The 20,076-nt window shown below is 37.9% G+C and overlaps 1 protein-coding gene across 2 annotated transcripts in view; it reads left to right on the top strand.

Annotated features, from left to right (window-relative positions):
- Positions 1-20,076, top strand: part of LOC143377874 (uncharacterized) — a 247,871-nt gene that overhangs the window by 118,826 nt on the left and 108,969 nt on the right. The window contains exon 1 of one of the 2 annotated variants that reach the window (XM_076829673.1): positions 1,722-1,844. The exons of the other annotated variant lie outside the window; for it this stretch is intronic. The gene's annotated coding sequence lies outside the window, so the exon portion shown is untranslated. Of the gene's footprint in view, positions 1-1,721; positions 1,845-20,076 lie in introns of those variants that run through there. 2 annotated transcript variants of the gene reach the window in all.

Below are 20,076 nucleotides of genomic sequence, written 5' to 3'. Positions count from 1 at the left end.
AGGAATCGAATACAGAGGGATGCTATAGTTGGAACAAACATAGGTGGACGTTCTCGGCCACGGAAGGCCCATCCCCACCGTGTTGGCTGGTTCTTCCCATTCTAGCTCGCATAATGTGTACCAGGATGTGTTACTAACGTAATATTTAGCAATACAAATGTTGTCTACCGTAATTAGCATTGCAGCATAGTGAACTTGAATAGTTAATTAATGTGTTTGAACTATATATATAAAATTGTTCATTTCAACATCTTTCGAAAAACTTTTCTTTGAAGTAGTATTTTACAGTATAAATTAATAATTTCTAATTTATACTGTAAAATATATATATATATCTATATTTATATATATATATATCTATATATATTTTTTTATATATATGTATATATACATATATATTTTACAGTATAAATTAGAAATTAGAAATTTATACTGTAAAATACTACTTTAAAGAAAAGATTTTCGAAAGATGTTGAAATGAACAATTTTATATTATTATTATTAATGTGAATTAGTACTTCATATGATGGTTAAACTTTTATATTGACGAACATCAAATTGTTCATTTCAACATCTTTCGAAAAACTTTTTTTTGAAGTAGTATTTTACAGTATAAATTAGAAAATATAAATATATATAAAAGTCAATATAAAAGTTTAACCATCATATGAAGTACTAATTCACTTTCGAAATTGTTTAAGACTTTGCCACTCAAGATGGAAACACTTTTTCCACAATGCATTCGAGTCATTCTTTGGAAAAGTGTACCATTATTACGATCAGTGGTGGATTAACCAATAAGCAAAATAATTACTTGCCTAAGGCATCTGGAGAAACGGGGCACCATAGAAATTGTCTGAATTTTAAAATATAACTTTTGTTCGAAGCACTTCTTAGTTAAATTATCGGAAATGCCTAAGAAATTGTACATTGCGCGCAAGTGATCACCTTGTATAAGGGGGCTTGCAAATTTTTTCAGTGCTTAGGGCCTCTAAAGGTCCTAATCATTAAATAAATATTCTCGTGATAAACCCTTCGTTAACCTCTTCAAGAACAGATTATTTGTACTTGAAGAGAAAACGAGCTTATTTTACATATGTGTTACATTATGGGAAAATGTCATCGTAAATATATATTCAGGGTTTTGAGTAAATTGAATTACATCATTTCCATGTTGCAATATTTAAAATAACACAAAAGCTAAGTATAAGTACCAGCGTCTACAGTATTTCTGAAGAGGCTGAACATAAAACGTGATCAAAACGCACCACATGCTGCCAAAATGATGACTCGATATCTGGAACCATCTGGAGCACACGCGTTATTCTTTAAACGTCCACCTTCAACTTTCTTTCTGCTTTCAGTTTCCTCTTCAAGCACACGAAAATGAACTTGAATGACTTAAGTAATAGAAAATTAAAAGAAGAATGCGAATGACCCCGACTATGACTACGCTAACAAATTTATTTCTGATCTATCGACTAGATTTAATTTTTCGCGCAACCAAAACTGTCCACACCGCGCACTAATCGGGGGCATGTTCACTGTGGCCCGACCTACAGCAGACTGACCCCCCCTAGTAGCGAATTCTTTTTCTACCCCTGAGGTTTCTGTTCGAGGCGTAACGACTCTGTTTATAAACATTTCGAAGCGAGCACTTGTGCCTCGACCAAACTCTAGGTATACGAAGCAACGTGTTCACCTTCTTATATAATATTCCTGCGAATATCATGGCTGCTAGTGAATAAGAATTTTTGGAAGCAATGAAGTTTCCACTCTGAGCAAGATTTACATGTTGTGCGAAGAACGCTAATATCCTCTTCACTGATGAAAGTTCAGTCAAGGTATTTTCTAGAAATATTAAATAGCTAGTTTAGCAAGGGATATAATATAATAATATTTTCCTATTTTTGATGAAGATATGAAGATCATTTTTGTGTTTTCAAATGCGTCGTAATTTCTTTTTACCGTATCATAACAAATTTTGTGACGATTTCACTGAATAGAGATTGAAAATTCTTGGAAAGCACTGTGTTTGTATTCGTGAAAATATTCAGGAATTGAGGATGTATTTTCAATAGTGGATGTTAAAGTATGTGGAGAATGGTAAAGATGCGGAAGTGTTTTTAATAATGGATGTTAAATTAAAAAGGGTAAATATATTTTGGATGATAAAATTAGGTGGGCCACCTGCCTACCTGTACTTGCATTTACACCAATAATTATTAATGTAAGAATTGTAAATGAAGTGACGAGAACCGTCGAAAGCAATTCCTATTGTTCTCAGATTTTATTAATTTATTTCTACAGTGTATTTTTATTACGTGGTTTCATACAGCCTATATATTCGATTCAACCTTGTGTTTTAACGCTATGCGCTCCAAGTAGGCCTTGGGTCAATGCGATGCTTATCACATTCTCAGAACAATAACTTAACAGAATAAAATGTGAGGTAATTCTAGAATTATTCCGTTGCAATTGATTTTGTATCAACTTTCACCTGAGAATATCGTAGTTGATATGTATCGACATGATGTGGAAATAAATCAGAATTACTGGTCGAACATGGTTCAAGAAACTCCTATTGCAAACCGTTGATATACCCTGAAGCCATTTCGTCGTTTCAAACGTGTTGTAATTTTTACGACAATGAACAATGGGATGAACTATGCGAAACAATGACAACAGTTTCTGGAGTCTAAAAGATAATTGTACACTCCTTGGTACCATTTTTGTAATCTAATGATTACTATTAATTATTTATTTTGAAACACACAGATTATTGAATATTTAACAAAAAAATATATTTCACAAGATATATGTGGAATATGTTTATAGTATTAATTTTATAAAGTGATATTGTGTAATGTAGAAAATTCTTGCAAATGAAGTAACTAAATTCATGTTAAATAATGATGAAATAGTAACAGTATTTTTTTAAAAGAAAATAATATTTCTACTACAATAAAATAAAAAAGGACTCATTTTGGTATATCATATATGAAACATGTGCAAAGCATTCTACTTTTTAGAAAGCTTAAAATTGTCAATGTTTTTGTATCTGAATATTTTTTATCCAGGTTATTAATACACTAAACTATACACTAAAATATTAATTACAAAAAATGAAGCTAAAGTTTCACTTTCTGGTATCTGCACATGTATAAAAAACCTCAATAAAAATTGAACGAGTCTAATAAAAACTAAATTAAATACTATGAAGTAAATAAATAAATATTCAACAATCATACTACAAAATTAGTTACGGAAAAAATTGATAACCACTACCAAAATCAAGCCCCCAATACTTTAATCAGTCTAAAGAACGTTAAATTATTTAACAAATTGAAAACAAGCTACAAAATCTGCTGCATACATATCACTCTACAACATTAATCCCTTACTAACCCTTTCCCTGTGTGTAGCCGCATTACACCGAGCGTACCTACTGTTCCATTTCAGAAGGAAGAACATACATCCGCAAGAATGCAACATAGTGTGCATAAATTATTATAAACTCCCGTTAAAATACAATTTGCAGCCGTGATACCCAGAAACAACTGCAATAAATAAAATCAAGTCGCACAAACTCCAAACGTCAGCCACCTCGAGCTGTCAGAACCGTAGAGCTTATGTCAGGGGTGCACAGGGAGCCGTTTTTAGCGCCTAGCTGCGAGCAACCCGCCTGTCCCGTTGCTAAGGTAGAATCGGTGAGGCGAACTGCAGTAGTGTACGTGCATTTGGTATGACTTGAACCCAGCTATACACACTACTGCAGTTCTCCTCACCGATTCTAACCTTAGCAACGGGACAGGCGGATTGCTCCCAGATAGGTGCTAAAAACGGCTCCCTGTGCACCCCTGGTTTATGTCACCTTCACTAACTCTATCCTAAATATCAAACACATCGAAACTACTAGACAATAAAGATTGTGTAATCGTTCAAACTTACCAAACCCCTAAACAAACATACTGCCATTCACCAATTCCACGCTCCATCGAACCATACATATATACATACAGGGTGTACCAGAAAGATGGAAACTACGGAATTTTTGAAAAAATTGTCACACAAAAGTTTTGGGGTTTGAAAAGAGGCATCTGGTGGTGAGCTCCATTATGACTCAGAGGTCAACTGTAGAGGTCATCCCAAGGTCAACTTGATTTTTTTTAAATAGGAACCCCTATTTTCGGCAGCAGAAATGGAAGGAACGAAAAAATATCACCTTTAAATATGTGGTCATGCCTTTGGGCCAAAAACCCCTAGGGGTTGTTTAAGTCGAGAGGGTGAAGTTTTTGAAAAAAAATGTTTCTGATAAAGGTTTGAGGGTGTACAAAGAGGTGTCTGATGGTGACGCTGACCTCGGCCTAGGGGCAGTAGTCAAAGCAGCGTAGCAGTCAAAAATAAAAACCAAACATCCGTTTAATTTTAAATATCAACCTCGCGGCTTAAATATAAACCACTAACGTATAATTTCCCGTTCGTTTCATTTCTGGTGCGGAAAATGGGAGTTCCCACTTTAAAAATCAAGTTGACCTTGGAAGGGCCTCTAAATTTGACTTCTAAAGAATCCTAAAAAATTTTTTTTTCGAAAATTTCCGAATTAGCCTGGAGTTTTTTTTCTGGTACACCCTGTACATACAAACACTTTGCCACTTGAAACCTTATAAAAAGTTAATTCAAATTCTACAGAAAACCAAATAGTGAGAATAGATACTGTCTCCAGCCACGGAAGGGGTTAAAGACGAACCTGACATTCCTAATCTACCACTGGAGTCTAACTTATTACAATCAAAATCCTGAAAATGTTGTCAAAGTTTCTCCACTACATTGACCAGTACATTTTCTCACGTCCCAGGACGCTCCGTGACGTTCGAGAGCGTAGACCCTGCTTATCGTGCTGCGTATTTCACGGGGGACAAACAACGTCGTCGAGAAGTTAATTCACGCTAATGTTCCCTTCTGCCTGTTAAGTATCGGGAGGCGACCACGGACAAACTTGAAACGAAGTTAATGGGCAAATTACTTTTCCCGCGGATAACGCCCGTGGGACGGGATTTATGCCACCCGATACGCGGTGTACACTCGAAACGGGGCGCTGCGGTTCGCTGCGCGCGGGGCGGCGCGCGCAGATGGGCCGCGGGAAAAAAGGAATCGACAAATTGTTTCGCGGAGCCGTGGGTAATAAATATTCATGGGCGGCGGTGGGCCAGCGATGAATACCCCGGGCAGAACGATAAATCGAATTTACGAGGGATGAGTCAACGAACCGTTCTTACGCTGGCCGCTTCCTTTTTCGATATAATGCACAAACAGGCCACACTGAGCCTTTCTTGAGCGTCGTCACCGTATCGCCAGACAATAAATAATATGTACCGTTGCCGGCGGTCGGGCGATCTCATTTTTCGCCTTTCACGTCGCACAAGCTCCTCCTCGCTTAATTAAATGCCGTATTAAGCGGCCACGAATTCGGCGCGTCTCGCGAGACAACGGATACCACGTGACCAGCTCGCGTGTGTGGGACATTCCACGCGAAATCGGACACTTTTTGGAGTAACATTTCGGATGCGGCTGAAATTTGAGTATGCTGTAGTCTTTAGGGACGTATAAACATATCTCGAAGGATTTTTGGCAATTTTGAAGAATGTCGATTTTACAGCTGTTTGAAGGTAAGTGCTAACTTTTTTTTCAATAAATTATAATTATGGAAGTAGTAAACGGATGGAGATGAGGTTTACGACGATTTGTAGAAAAGACATTGAAGTTTTAAGAAAAAATTATTTCAGTTTCAGAAACAAATTTTTTTAACCATTTTTGTGCGATTATTTTAAACAAATGCAGTTTTTTAACAACGGGCGTGGTTTTAAAAATCTGAGAAAACAGAATATAGTTCTATCCTTCGCCTTTATGGTCTAATTGTTAAAAATATGGGTATTTTAAAATTGGCCTTGTGAAAATTGTCGAAAGTTGACGCTGCGTCGCCCAGCACCGCGGTACTCGCAGCGGCCAAGCGGCTATACTTGATATTCTTATACAGGATTCTCGAAATTGGTAAGTATTTGAAAAAAACTGAAGGAGGAAAACTCTTACTGTTTTTTATATCCAACATAATACGGTATCTCAATTTTTGGTGTTCGCAATATTTTCCTTGAAACGAGGGTGATTTTTAGTTTTTTAAATGGAATGCTATATATTTGATTACCCAATATGAAAGCGACTGTCAAGGCAAATTCAACCATATGATACACTATGACCTTCAAGGCCATACAAGGTTAGGAATGAAAGAAAGAAACCCTATCTACTAGATAGATAGTTGAATATATTTACTTCATTCCTAAACTTGTGTGGCTTGAAGGTCATAGCATACCATATGGTTGAATTTGTCTTGACAGTCGCTTTCATATTGGGTAATCAAATATATAACATTCCATTTAAAAAACTAAAAGTCACCCTCGTTTCAAGGAAAATATTGCGAACACCAAAAATTCAGATACCGTATTATGTTGGATATGAAAAACAGTAAAAGTTTTCCTCCTTCATTTTTTTTTAAATACTTACCATTTTCGAGAATCCTGTATAAGAATATCAGGTATAGCCGCTTAGCCGCTGCGGGTACCGCACAGTCCGACCAGTCCAGCTGGGCGACGCAGCGTCAACTTTCGGCAATTTTTACAAGGCCAATTTTAAAATGCCCATATTTTTGATAATTCGACCATGAAGGGGAAGGATAGAACTATATTCTGTTTTTTTTCAGATTTTAAAATCGCGCCCGTTGTTAAAAAACTGCATTTGTTTAAAATAATTGTACAAAAATGGTTAAAAAAAATTGTTTAAAAAAACTGAACTAATTTTTTCTTAAAACTTCAATGTCTTTTCTACAAATCGCCGTAAACTTCATCTCCATCCATTTACTACTTCCATAGTTATAATTTATTGAAAAAAAAGTTAGCACTTACCTTCAGACAGCTGTAAAATCGACATTCTTAAAAATTGCCAAAAATCCTTCGAGATATGTTTATATATCCCTAAAGACTACAACATATTCAAATTTCAGCCACATCCGAAATGTTACTCCAAAAAGTGTCCGATTTCGCGTGGAATGTCCCACGTCTGACTGTTGATGCCGCTTCTTTTGCGGTGGAGGGTGGTTAAATTTGAGGAGTGAGGTGGTGGAGGCGGTTGAGTAAAGTAGTTTTGGATTGTAATGAGTGAATTGAATGCTACCAGTGATCGAATGGAGATATAGTGATGAATACAAACTATGAAATGGTGAGGCTAATATTTCGACAGTGCAAACTTCTGCTTCCCAATGCTCTGTGTTGTTATTACTCGAAAAAATAACAGTAACAAAGTAATAAAATATTATGCGAGCATGATGCAGAAAATGAAGGTAATACGAGTAGGGGAAGGTGGGGCAAGACGGGGTACCCTATAATAATATAAAATAAAAAATTTAAATAAATAAAAGTTTTTTATATAATATAAAAAACAATATAAATAATATATATATATATATTATTTATATTATTTTTTAATTGGTACCCCATCTTGCCCCACCCGTGACGACTTTTTCTGAATTTTCTTTATTTATTCCATTGAAACCTGTAAAACTTGGGTTGATTCGCAGTTAAACCGAAAGACTTATTACCAAACAATGGTTCAGACATAAAATTGAGTAGTGGTTTATGAAAATCTGTGTTTTATTCATCTTCAAACCTTAACTACCCCGTCTTGCCCCAGCTTCCCCTACCTACCCCTATCTTTCTGAAGAGCCCCAAAAATGTTCTACGCCTTCTAAACTCTCGAACCTCCCAAGTGAACAAGAATATACCTACTCAAATGCCTCGAATTCTTCCCAAATACACCCCGCACAACTTTGACCACTCGGTCGAACACCTCAGCAGTCCATAAAGCGAAGGATCAGGCCGATGTCGGGACAGGAAAAGTTTCTCTCCCATTCGCAGTTAAACTCGTATCACTGTGAACCTTCGATCTCGATCCAGCGAGATGATTGTCTGACTCATCGTTAGACAACGCGAATAATCATCGCAACACGTACGGGAACGGCATTATAACGAAGGATTGAGAATAACTTCGAATGTCCGCAATCAACCGAGACGCGGATGCGCGCCGAGAAAACGGATCTGCGTGTGATTCAAAAGCATCGCGCATAACTGTACATTATCGGCTTCTTTTTCCTTTTACCCTTTCCTCTGCGGGCCCCCTCCCCTCTTTCTGCGGCTAGGCATTGTTCGAATTAAGGGTCAGCGAATATTCGTAAAATTATGGAGGCCCCCATCTCCGACCGCTCTGCACGCACGAAACTTTCACGTCGTTAGTTCGTACCCTTATTTTCGTGAGCGGAACGCGTATCCGCTGCAATGGTTACTGTTCGTAAATGGTGTTTTATCATGCTTCCAGCTGGTGCATCGGTAAATGCGGCACTCTCGCGAAATTTAATTAAAAATTACGCCTCGGACCCAACTACAATTTTCTCTAGGGGCAAATTTAACGGTTATACTTAATAACAGCATTCTTCGTATCGTTGTTAAAAACTTTTTAACAGATTTCTGAAATTAAATCTACTCTGATTTTTGTTTTTTTTTGTTATTGTACTTTTGTATGTGGTGTAATTAAGTTGTATTAATTTGATGGCTCTATTTGTGTTTATTATTAGTTTTGAAAAGTATTTGCTTTAAACCTCTGTGGCCGCACCTTCTTATAATTACAAATCGGTCACATGGGGTTCACTGCAACCCAGCGTCATTTTTGAGTTACCATTTTCGTAGTTTTAAATCTGTTAACTTTCGAGTGATAATTGTATATTCGTAATACTAGCGCAAGCGTGCTCTAATAGTCTTTTTCTAGAAATGTAAATTTTGATATGTTGAAATTTGTGTTTGAAAAAATAGTTATTGGTAAAAACGATTTTTTTTGTTAAAATTCGCCAATTTTTTTAATTTTATTATTCAGCTCTAAACACTTACAGAAACATTGGCAAGTACATATCCTGGAGTGCCATACACCCAGTGTGACCTCGAAGCGTTGAAAATACTGTATGCCCACTTAAAAGTTTTTAAGTTTTGGAGATTCTTTAGCTGAGATAATAAACGTAGTTTTTAAATTTTGCCACGAGAACAGCGAAGAATATTTTACGATTAGTAGACACTTGTTCCTTTCAGCAGACGTCGTAGCTCGTTATGCGCTTAGCTTAATTAACTAGATTGCTCATTTGCCTGTGATAAGGCTTAGCGCTTGGAAGCTTGGAGAGATACTGCCACGTCGTTGAGCGTAGTCTGTTCTTTTTACAAAAGAGTTTGCGCATTATTAAATAACTTTTTTAATAATTTCACGCGGTTATAGCTTAAGTACATATATTTTTGTTTAAAGGCATCTTGTTAGACACTCGAATGGACATTACACGTTAGCGATAGTGTAACACGGCTTAAAGTAAGCTTGTATGTAAATGGAGATTGCATAATCGCAACTGCATAATGTAAATTTGTGTTTTTTAAACTCTGCCTCATTAATTTTGAGGTCAATACTAATAGTGTCCGACAGAAATTACAGTTTTTATATATGGAAGTTATTCAGGTTTGAAAGGATTTAATAATTTCTTGCTGCATTGGTTGATAAAATTAAACACGATTTACAGGTTTAGTAAATCAGAATCTCCGAACTTGTTATGTATTATATATGGACAATTCTTTCAGGGTAGTTTTAAATTAGAAAATAAGCTAGAAGATGAGCCACTTTGCAATTAAACCTTAGTTAATTTAGTTCCAAAATATAAATCTTTATATCTCGGAAACGAAACTGCAGGTTGCAAAATAGCAAAGTACTTTGTACTTCTTTTTGGCATTGGCAGCTTGTATCTGTATTTAACTAGCCTCGTACAGTTCAGTGTAAGCGTCAATCATTCTGCTACTTTATCCTGTCAAGCAGAAATAACAGACAACATTCAGTTAAAAAAGAAAGAGTAATCAATACCATTTACAGCACAGGAGAAACTATAATATTAAGTAAGAGAAAATTGTTATTTCTTCATTCTCCATTAACTCGTTACATCTTGAAAAATTAACCTTAGAGGTTCTATATTCACATGCCATTTCTTTACTTCTCTCGTACCGCAGATCTATCCTTTGAAGTATAAACGCACACCTTGGAATCACCTACTACAGTAATTTACAAAAGAATAAACCTCCCCAGCATTACTTATTTCAAACTGCCGTTACATCAGCAGTTAGATCGTTAAGGAATCATCTGAAACTCATTAAACGTCATGTATATTCCCACACTTCGTCCCGAGCCAATACAACTGCGATCCCAGAATAATTAATAAAAGACGTAGTCGACTGAAAAAAGCTTCAAACGCTTAGTGACTAGGAATAATGAATAAATCTTGCGTTACTTCACACCAGGCGGAATTCGCGCGACCTGATTCAATTAACCGACTTAAAAAATATCGAGAAAAAACTTACTCGTACATGAATTAATAAAAAAAGAAAACTTGAATCTCAACTTCTTGGAGGCAGTTCCCAGTACATTTACCAATCGCTTCGCGTTATATCGACGCGACAGATCGATGCCACGTTGCCCAGTCATCTGCTGGATCATTGATTCACCGCTCATAAAGTCATTCCACCTCATTCATATCACCTACAGCACATTTTGTTGCAGCAACGTTGCAGAACCGTTGCGCTGCAACATTTGGAACATTGCACGGAATGTTCCCGAAACGTTACAAGTAAATTGCTATGTCCGCCCTGTGCAACATTGCAGGAAATATTTCTGCAACATTGTTCCGGAATTTTACAGCAATAGTCCCGCAACATTTCGGAGATTTTACAGCAATGGTCCCGCAACGTTTCCGAGATATTACAGTAATGGTCACGCAACGTTTCGGAGATATTACACAGCAATGGTCCCGCAACGTTTCGGGCAGTAGGGCCAAAAATAAAAATAACGGTATATAAAATATACCGACGTGTCTGTGAGGGACGCGACGACATGAATGTGTGCAGAATCGTAGTAGCATAACGAACGTGTGTCTTTTTCTCATGGAAAATTCTTTTATTTCTTTTTAAAATTTATTCGAATCCACGACCTGTAGGACCGTAGACGAACTCTTTACCGCCACAGTTACAACCGCTGATTGAGAAAATTGCTTATGTATTTGAACTTATACTCCTACCGTGCAAAACTTTAAACACAAATAATTAAAAAAGGAAGGCTCGTTTTGACAAACACCATTGCATCTCCCTAATTGTGGAGCCTGATATCTCACAACAAATTCATTTCGACGCTTGATGCTGTATTAAATTGATTTATATTCTGTTATGAAATATCCTGCGTAGTACAAGAAAAGATTTTGTTTTTAGTTTTTAGTGCATATTTAATACAAGCGTTTAACATAATTTTTTTTATTTTCTAGTTTTTAGTGTTTGTGGATTTACATTTCACAGCTCAGACTTCTTTACAAATATCTTTTATTGTTGTATACAGCTTAACAGTTAGCTTAAACAATATAGTGCTAATTAAGTAATTGTATTAATTACTAACATCACATATTGTCCATGTTCGCATATAATCCCTCGGATGTTGCCTGTGACATTTGAGGAACGTACGCGTAGGATGCGAGTGAAAATATATAAGTCCGTATTCTGTGATCGTCGTTGCAGGAACGGCGCTCATAGGTTGCGAGTGCAACGTTGCCAGTGTCCCTACTATTGCCATTTCATTTATTATACCTAACAAAAACGTTCCGCAACGTCGACAAATAAAATACGGTGATGTAACGTACTCGCAACCTATGCGGGTCGTTCCTGCAACGACGATCACAGAATACGGATTTACATGTTTGCACTCGACATTGCGGAACGTTTTCATTAGGTATAATAAATTAAATGGCAATAGTAAGGACACTGGCATTAATTAGTACATGTAACACTTCTTTACAAATATCTTTTGTTGCTGTATATAGTTTATGAGTTTGTTTAAATCCTATAGTGTTAATTAAGTTATTATATTAATTACCTATATCAGATATTTTCCACGTTCGCATATTTTTCCTCGGTGGTTACCGGTGGAATCTAAGACTGTATTCTGTGTGTCGACATTTCAAGAACGTTCTGTGTAATTTCGGATTCAGTGCGGAACGTTGCAGGAACGGCCCGCGTAGGTTGCGAGTGCAACGTAACACCGTATTTTGTGGCCGACGTTGCAGGAACGCTCCACGTGGGTTGTACCACAATATATGCGCAATATTGCACGGCAATGTGTGCGCAATATTCTCGAAACATTGCACAAACGTGCCCATTGCAATATTCCACGGCAATGTTTCCACAATGTTGCAGTAAAATTGCAATGCAACCTGCAATCAAACGGCAACATTGCAACGTTCCTGCAACTAAGTGTGCAGTAGATAACGATATCTGCCGATGGCATGGAAAAAAGAAAGAAGTCTGACGACTACGCCAAGCATAGGAAACATAAATCACTGCTCGATTCGCGGTTCGGTTAATTAAAAAGCACGGCCGTGCATCCATTGACTAATCACACCTAGTAATTATACGTCAAGGACACTATACCGTCCAATGGCAATTAAAATCCAGTGCTCATGAATCAATATAAAACCACAGTATCCTTCTCTTGCCCATGTACTTCGCCAGCGTCGACAAAATGGTTGCGCGTTATTAGGGAATTATTAATAATGGGGATTTCTGTATCCTATTAAAGATTGAAGACGGAATCGAAGGGGTGAATATGTATATCTGAAGAAATCAACGATGAAAAAAATATAGAAGCGCTTATTGATGGATCATCGGATATTATGTGCTGCCATCATGAATGCGGTGGGGATATTTCAGGAGCATCGCGAGAGGGAGACGCGCCCGAGAAATTCAGCGAGAAAACATCCCCTTTGGGACTGATAAATGGGGAAAAAGAACGCCCAGACATCCGTGACGATGATATTCTCTGGTTTTAACTTCGTTTTAGTTTCGTTTCTCACCATTATTCGCGCGACCCTGTCCTTGAAACGGGTTTGCAGCCATGGTTTCAGCAACGGCCCCCGATTGAGTAATCACTTAGCGGTACCTTGACTATCCTTGCCCCGTATTTTAGTTCTCGCGTCGTTTAACAGTAATATCTCGATCGTTCTTCTTCCATGAAATTCGAAATTTTCTGCATTTGCAGTAGGATTATTTTGGAGGCCTGTACTTGAGTTCCTACTTCGTTCTTTTTACTGCAATTTGTCTCTTGAAAGTAGGAATACGAGGAAGTATTTAAAAATTTAGTAGAGCTGAGGTCATCTGGTGATGACCAATCTCCAAAATAGAGTAATCTTTTCTACGACTGATGGAATGGTGAAGATAGGATTTAAGGCGTCATTCCGGTTAGACGGGTTGAAAAAATCGATTTTTTTTAAACATTTTTCGAAAGTACATATTCTCAAGAATGTACTGTTAAATTTTCATGGAAAAATTCCGATTATTTCGGCCTCTATAGATGAAAACTTTTAACGCGTTTTTCTCGAAACGTCATTTTTCTACATCGTGAAGATAAAATCTCAAAATCTATCGAACCGATTGCTTTATAAATTTTACTGCTCATTTTGCACACCTGTGACTCTCGCAGGGACTACAACCAAGTATTTTCATTGAGTCTAACCTACTTTTAAAATCGAAAATAGCAAAAGAAAAGAGCAGAAAAAATATTTTTCTTGCATATTTGCCCGTTACTTTGCTAATTTTAAAGATAAATCACTAATTATAGTCCGAGCGATAGCGACAGACATACTGATCAAGAATCTGTTTGGATTTTTGGGTTCTGATAAATCTAACAGCTGAAATCGTCTGCACGAGCGAGGCATACATTTTTAAACATGACATTAAAACCACTTTCAAAAGCATTTGAAAAACAATAATTTTATTACTTTTATATTTTTTATTTACGGTAGAAACGTAGTTTAGTAAATAGAAAAAAAATTTATTCCATTACTATAATTAGGTATTGTCGTCGCAATAAATTCCTGAAAATCGCTGAATTTTTCGGCGCGCTAAACAAAATGATCTTCTTAATAATAAAAAAAAATGGCATGTTGAAGATTAATGTCTTCGTGTACCAAAATTTAAATTCTCAAACAGCCCCAGCTATAATCCGCCATTTATAACAGATTCCTTACAGAAAATTTCAATAACTTCTGTTATACTACCTCGCAAGTTCACCGACAAAGAAGTCATACACATCATAACACATTTAAACACTATCCCTTACATTCCTTTCCTTTAAAAGCACAACTTTCATTTCAAGAACCACACTCACACCAACAAATTCCACAATTTACGAAATTCCAACGACTTGTTCATGACAAAGGATAAGGAAGCCGCAACAGGTGTCGAAATCATTTCAACCAGAGATGGGCAAAATTTTTATTTAAATAAAATTTCGAATAATGAGTAAAAGTTAAAAAAAATTATTCGCCATGTGCGGAATAAATCTAACTCGGGTCAAAGGATGGTAATTTTTTTTTAACTTTTATTCGTCATTCAAAATTTTATTTAAATAAAAATTCGAATAATGAGTAAAAGTTAAAAAAAATTATTCGTCATGTGCGGAATAAATCTAACTCGGGTTAAAGGATGATAATTTTTTTTTTAACTTTTATTCGTCATTCAAAATTTTATTTAAATAAAAATTTTGCCCATCTCTGCTTGCAACCCATCAACCTTCGATGCCTCCCCTCACCCCTCCCTGCCACATACTCAACAGAACCTCCGTCAACGAATCAAATCATACTTTACCCTCCACTCACGCGAGAACGAACCTTCTATCCTCGTTTGGGCCCCAAAGCTGCCCATAGTGGCGTCAGGTTGAACGCGAGGCCACCTTATCGCGGGCACATTTTTATCGTGTCGAGCTCGATGTAAATCGGATCTGCTGGTGGGTGTTGCTATATACATCGAGCCCCCCTAGTAGTCGACGGATATCACGAGTGGCCAGAGTCGCAAGGACGTCGAGATCTCCGGCAGGTATCGCAGATTTATGGGTCTCTATCGGATCTCTGGCTTGTATCGACGCTGTAGATCGACATCCATATTCGACGTCTATCGCTCGCAGCCCGCGGAGAGTACACGTACACGGAGTTGCGCGCGCGCGCGCGCGCGTGTGGGCCTCTTTTACATCGCACGGCTCCTTATAGGTGCTCGCCACGGGAACACGGAACTCTTACATCACCGTCGATACCTCCGCTCGCAATTATCAGCCTATCGATACACCCTGCCATGCAGGCTTCGTAACTTTGTTAATGCTGGCGGTTCTCAACTCGACCTGCCGCGGCGCTTATCGCTTCTAGGACCAGCTGTTCCGCGATTAGGCGCGTTTCTTCTCGGCCGCTGCTTCGGAGAAAGTGGAAGGAATTGACTCATTATCCCATGGGACTTGGGACTGGGGTCACCTGCGCTGCAGCGGTAGGTTATATTGAGTTATAATGTTTGGCCTGAGATGCTCCTTGGAAGACTGGATAAAGATAAGTAGTAATGAAGATAATGATGTTTTTTTTTGGTTAACCTATCGAGGTTCTATGTTCACAGTGTCTGGACAGATTAACTCAGATTTTATCTTATTGTTAGTGAGTGTGTACTATGTTCTGAGTGGCTGACAAGGGGAGGACACCGTGTGGTAGACACCGATTTTGATGAGCTTTGGCACGCTGGATCTATGTCGAAAATAAGTAAATAGATGTCCGAGCGTTTCTGTCAATAATGGGCCTTAATAATAGAAATATTTACATGGAAATGGGGTTTTAATGGCTAAAAATCCCACATTACCCTGGCGGCCAGGGGGGTTCCCCTCTGAAGGAGTCGGGGTGCCTTTTGAAGATGTCTCCACGTTAAAGAAACTGTATAAATTTTTTTTTTCTAACTTGGGGAAATCTTCAAAAGGCACCCCAACTCCTTCAGAGGGAAATCCCCCGGGGCGCCAGGGTAGTGTGGGATTTTTAGTCATAAAAACGCCACGGCGACTATGAAATTTTTAATAATTCCCATGTAAATATTTCTATTATCAAGGCCCATTTTCAGAAACGCTCGGACACCTATTTTATTTTCGACATAGATCCAGCGGGCCAAAGCTCATCAAAATCGGTGTCTACCACATGGTGTCCTCCCCTTGTGAGTTGGTTAGGTTTGGACAGCTTTCTTTCAAGTTAAGTACGACTGCAACAATGCACTCTGAAATTGGGGAGTACGAACAGATAAGTAAAAGAAGGCTTTGCTTCAACTTCCGAAGCTGATTGCCATGAAGCATATAGAACATGTAGGAGTGAGTCTTCGTGTAAAAAGGAATCGGATGTGTGAAATAAAAATCATTGCAAGCTAAATAAATGTATTAGCTTCAAAGCTATATAATTTCTCGGCGTAGAGGAAAAAAACTCTTGTGGCATGATTTTATCTTGCAGCTCTTAAATTATCTACCTGTCTTTAACGAGTCTCTGTAACGTTAGAAAGAAGAATCGCATTCGATGCTTCTTAAAGATACCTCCTGGGTTTTTGCGGGTTTGGCGCCTAAAAATGATACAATTTTCAGGATTTTTTTTCTAAATAACCATACAAGATATTTGGATGAAACTTGTTACACTTTATTAATCTATATTTGCACTATAATCTCCCTTTTTTTGTAGTTTTTATAATGTTTGCGGCGTGCAACGTAGCTCGTTCAATCATCGGAAATCGAAAAATCAAATGGTTTTTTCAAGTTTAATTCTAAATCTAGTGGCCCCCCTAAAAATATTAAAATAAAAACTGGAAAATTTCAAACTGGCGTGTGTTTGAATAAAAAGTTACGATTTTCGACTAATTTTAACATCTATTTTCTTTAATTAAAATCGATTAGTATTAAGTATTTGTGTGTGTGGGGGGGGGGGGGCACTAGATTGAAGTCAAAGCAACAAAATTTTAGACCAAATGACGTCTAGTTTGCTTTCAATCGTGCCCGCCAGTTTGAGAAACGGTGTTTCGAGAAAAACGCGTTTAAAGTATTGTATTTCCCTTTAACATACCGAGCGTAGAGCACATGACCTGCTTTGCTTCTCAATGATATAACTTCGAAAATATTTCGAATGTCTTTATGAAATGTTAACTGAACATTCTTAAAATGTTATACCGTCAATTTATATATAAGAAGAAATGAATTTTCGCGACCCCAAATACACAAATACCCCTTAAACACAACCGGCAGAGTCCGTCATGGAAGTTTGCGCGTTAATTACGGTCATAATCATTGAGTGTATGTTAATCTGTAGTGCCGATCCATAAAATATTACGAAAAATGCGAGTTTTCCTCAGGAATTCCATGGATAGCTCGTCGGAGTCGTTAGAAATTCATCCATTTATGTAATCATTACATTTCGAAAGTTTTTCACAGTTGCTAAGCCGGCTCCATAAATTATACCAGCTGCACACAACAATGTTGAAAGTTTTACAGTTCCTTGGTGAAAGAGGCGCGTTTTGCTTGTCGAGCTATTTAATTGTACAATGCAACCTACTTCTAATAAGACTTACCAATACCGCTGGAGAAAAAAGAAAACCAATCAACGACTAACGCTTTAAACGCGAATATATGCATTAAATCTGTCATGGAACGGTGCATGTTAATTGCAAGCGCGACTACTGTGTTCCAGCATGTGCAAGACTTAAGCCGCGTTCCTACGTGCTTGGTGCACGGTGCAAAAGACGCTTGAAATACTCAAGGAGGATCGTTTTTCAATTATCTTTTCCACTGCTCACGTGGGAATGTGGCTTTATGCTAATTTCGAATCGAAATCACAAATTACTTTTAACCTTAGTTAACCGAAGATCTGTTGACTATTTTCTCTCTTCTATGCAAGACACAAAGAAGAGAATGGTATCTCGTTGGTGTAAAAATTGAAATGTAAAGCTCCATTCCCACGTGTGCAGTAGAAGAAGCTTAAATCAGTTACCAGCCGTTTTGCACGTGGGATCGTGGCTTTACTCTAACCTACAACGACAATTCGCGACAATACATTGTGTTTGGGCACTGTTAACATCATCAATCTTACAAGAATATTCTGCCGCTTCCACACAGGAAGAAAATAATTTCTTGCGAGCACCAAAGTCGAAGCACATAAAGTCACATTTCCACGTGTGAAACAGAGTAAACTCGACCCACTGAAAAATGCGCTAGGGAGGTGTGTGTCCAGTGTGTTCTACGCAGCTCGTCGCGCATGTGGGAAGGTGGCTTAACTGTAAACCTCGCGGTGGAGCACGGTTTTCACGTTGAACGCCGCGACGGTACCCGATACAGTTACCAAGTTCAATTAAGCAGTGCCTACGCGTCCTGGGACGATCTTCTCCGCCGTGTGCAACAACCGTGGTCCACATTTCACTGATACGCGGCAAACACCGATTGCCACTCATCGAGGAGTTTGCAACATTTATCGACAGCTCGTTACGCAAGCGAGCAGGTATCCCTGGCATAACGGAACGCGGGGACGAGCGTCCCGACTGAATATACGCAGTTTAATTCTAAGTTCAATCCAGGTGCATTAAATAACGCGTTATGTCACGAAGCTGGCTCCCACGTGCAAGCGTAACTGCGAATATTCATCTTAATTAAACATCATATCGGACGGCCCCTTTGCTCCAGCGAGTCCACCGTGGGACATTTTCTGCAAAGCTGTTGCGTGACCGATCATTAAACGTAGGCACCGCAAATGTTGGAAATACACCCTATTGTGAAAAGCAGGACCTGAATGTTTGTCCCAAATATCTTTATTGCTTCCAATCACTTTCCGTAAGAGAAACTCAGAGAATACCACTTGCAGCTTAGGATGCAGGGACCGCTTATTACCTAATGGGACTAAATAGTTACGGTTGTACTTCCGAAAGGAACCTGTGGCCAATCGAGATGAAACTTGGTGGGTATTACGGGGGGTGTGGAAAGACCCCAAATATAAAATTTTAGCTTCGGCAATTAATGCGTTCAAAAGATACAGGGGTAATTGTGCATACAATTTTTTTAAATCACTTTACCACGGTCCCCCCTCTTAATAATATTTCTGTTAACTTATACCGACGCAACACATTCTACTTTCCAACTTGTTCCGGGTATTAGTATTGATTGGGGTTAGATTAGTGCGGGGGGCGCATAAAGCATGGTAGCGAACCGATGTGAGTTTGGCGATGCTAAAAATGAGACTGTGGTTACAGAATTTCAAAAATAAAAAATGGGGAACGGGAGGGTTCCTGGGTAGGGCTGGGACTATTCGAATAATTTAATATTCGAATATTTTACAAGTATTCGAATGCTACGAATAAACTTCGAATATTTGAGTATTCGAATGTTATCATTCGAATATTTGAGTATTCGAATGTTATTATTCAAATACTGATGTATTCGAATGTTATTATTCAAATACTGATGTATTCGAATGTTATTATTCAAATACTGATGTATTCGAATAGTATGGTGTGAAGTGGGTCAAAATTAGCTTATAAGATTTCACCCTGACAAATGAACCTAAAGAACTTTATTTATAATTCACACCATACTATTCGAATACTTGAATATTCGAATAGTATTCGAATACTTGAATATTCTAACAGTATTCGAATACTTAAATATTCTAACAGTATTCGAATACTTAAATATTTTAACAGTATTCGAATACTTAAATATTCGCATAGCATTCGAATACTTGGATATTCGAATTATATTCGCCAAATAATTGAGCAACTGAAGTATTCGAATATTCGAATACCGAAAAATTCGACAAATAGTCCCAGCCCTATTCCCGGGTAGGGGGGCCAGCACTAACGTTAAAAAAAAATTCAAAAATAAAATTAACAATAATTTTTTATTAATATTTCGGAAACTAAAAATTACCCGGAGCTGCAATTTTAGATTTAGGATGCACAGCCCCTCCCCACCCCTCCCCCAAACCTCATCTCGACCGGCCACCGATCCCTTTCGGAATAATATCCAAAGATTTGGTAACATTTTCCTCCACAAGGCCACCTGTCGCTTTCTTGTCGCGCGACGACCCATCGACGAAAC

The sequence above is a fragment of the Andrena cerasifolii genome, chromosome 16 (assembly GCF_050908995.1).
Source record: "Andrena cerasifolii isolate SP2316 chromosome 16, iyAndCera1_principal, whole genome shotgun sequence".
Taxonomy (NCBI): Eukaryota; Metazoa; Arthropoda; class Insecta; order Hymenoptera; family Andrenidae; genus Andrena; species Andrena cerasifolii.
The sequence above is the reverse complement of the archived record's forward strand: the minus strand, read 5'-3'. Positions and strand labels throughout refer to the sequence as shown.